This window comes from Sitophilus oryzae, unplaced genomic scaffold (genome assembly GCF_002938485.1).
Source record: "Sitophilus oryzae breed Bouriz unplaced genomic scaffold, Soryzae_2.0 scaffold_1853_pilon_pilon, whole genome shotgun sequence".
Classification (NCBI taxonomy): domain Eukaryota; kingdom Metazoa; phylum Arthropoda; class Insecta; order Coleoptera; family Curculionidae; genus Sitophilus; species Sitophilus oryzae.
Window position 1 is genome coordinate 549,772 of NW_022146561.1, and position 2,645 is coordinate 552,416.

Genomic DNA, 2,645 nt, shown 5'->3' on the forward strand with positions numbered 1-2,645 from the left:
TTTACGTTTATTTATGACGGACAAATAAATGTTTTTGCTCGTCAGTCTCGATGTTTGTTCGTTACATGCATTTTGTCATGAAGACAAAATAATTAAAAAATCTTACGAAATTGACAACTTTGATTTGTTTATTTTATTACTATTAATTAGGACAATAATAATTGGATGATGACTGACTTTATTTTTTCTCTAATAACTAAATATTAGCGGGTGGTTATACATACATATATACACTGTGTCCCAAATTTACCTATATATTTTTAAATCTAAATAACTTCAAATATTTTATTATCAGTCCCTTTTTATATTATTAAAATACTTATTAGTAATCGTTATTATATTAATTAAATGTAGTAATCACTAGAATATAATAATAATAATAATAGTTCCCGTACATATAGCGTTTAACGCCTTGGGAGTAGCAAGGTACAGCTTGCCATGCTAGAGCCGTTCGGTATACAAGGAAGGTAATGTGGCTAGCACTACGCTTCAACCGCCTATTATTACCTCAGGATTGTGAATCCCAAGTACTCATTTAAGGCTGTTTTTATTTTAATAAAAATAGTCGGCTGATGAAATGCCGGGTGTAGGATTCGAACCCACCGGGCACCGTGGCACTAGAATATTAAACTTTGTATATATTTTTAGCTTATGACTACTACTTCAAAATTTGTATACATTTAGATGACCTACCGAACCACATATTTGTTTTATTATTTTAAAAAATGAGGTAGGCTATACCCGTATAGGTATAGCAATAGCACTAAATTTCAAAAAATGTTGTCTCTCAATATAAAGAATTATTTTTCAATAGCTGGATAATTATGGAAAATTTATTTAGATAACGTCTGTATAAAATTAAGTAGATACTTCTGTATGTACAAGGATAGTTCTTTGTGATATCAGTAGGTACATAGAAAATTTAAAAAAATCATAGGTGCACATGATTTTAGTTTTATCGATGTTCAGTTTAAGGCTCAAAGTCTTGTATGCCCAGGTATATGTGTTTAACATTTCCTGTAATTGCTGTAATGTATTTGCAACTAGAGCGCAGTCATCAGCGTATTGAAGTTCTGTGATGAATTTTATACGTGTTTTTGCCCTGAGTCTTTTTATGTTGAACAGACCGCCGTCATACCTGTATCTAACACCCATTCCTCTTTCCTGCAGTTTGCTGTCCACTATAATAGAGAGCGCTGCCATGAATATGTTAAAAAGGAGAGGAGCTAGGACACATCCCTGCCTAATTCCTGTATTTGTCATGAAGGGATCGCTCAGTGATCCATGATGTGACACTCTCGACTTGTTGTTGTTATGGAGGCTTTTACACACAGTAAAAAATTTGTTGGGCACTCCAAACTTTTGCATAATTGCCCAAAGTGCATCTCTGTTTACAGGGTCGAAGGGTTTCGTTTGTTAGGTCGATGAATGCAACATAAAGTTTACTCTGCTGTTCCTTTACTTTAGTAAACTTAAGTAAAGGAACAGCAGATTCGTGAGCAAGGTTTCAAGTAAAGTAATAAAAATCAGTTTGAGTATTCTTCAAGAGTATGATTTAGGCATGAGGATGATACATTTGCCGTTTTTGAGACACCTTTTGCACAATATTTGCACAACAACTTTATTGCACAACAACTTTATTTCAAAATTAAATAATCGTTTTCTTTTTACTAAATTTACCTATGAAATTGAGAACAACTATAGATTACTATTTTTAGATGTTTTAGTTATTAGAAATACTAATAATTGCCTGGAATTTGACATCCATAGAAAAAAAATTGGCGCCGGGAGGTACGTATAGCCGCCTATACTAAAATATGTTAATAAAAAGTTGGTAGTCAGTTAAAGTAAAGGAATTTTTCCAATTTTTTTTATCTCAAAAACTGCGACTTTGACTGAGTTTGATGTTATTACGAATTTTGTTGCAAATATTATTCCTAATCTTAAATTGAAAACCGCGTTTTGCTAGCTACTGTAATTTTGGAGTTACGATTTGTTAAAATTTTTAACCCCCTCCCATACCCCCTTACCAACCCTCCACCCCACCAATTTAATAACGAATAATATAATAATTGTTCGACAATTTAATAATTAATTTGTATTAATAATGAACATTTATCTAAATTGGTACGGGCATTTAAAATCATTTTTTTTAAATTACATTACACTTTAATTTTAGCAAATGTAAATCGAAATATAGATTTTACTCCGTTCTAGACTATTTGATTAATTCTTAAAAGATTATCTATCACAACAAATTAAATTTACATCATAATAATTGACATTATTGTTTATAAATACATGGCTATATTTAGGATTTTTATGTTTACTAAAATTATCAATTATTAGTATATATTTGATGGAGACTAGATTCTTTATTGCGTATGTAAATTATATACCGGCTGGATTTGAAATAAATTATCAGTAATTGAAAATTTATGTAGATTTATTTGTATTATGGTGGACACAGAGACTAGGCACAAGACACTGGTATTAGATGTTATCAACAGAATCAGTTCCCTCAAGTGGCAATGGGTAGGACACCTGGTAAGAAGAACGGACAACAGATGGACCTCAAAAATTACTGCATAGTACCCACGAGGAATTGAGAGACCTAGAAGAAGACCAAACCTGAGATGGAATCA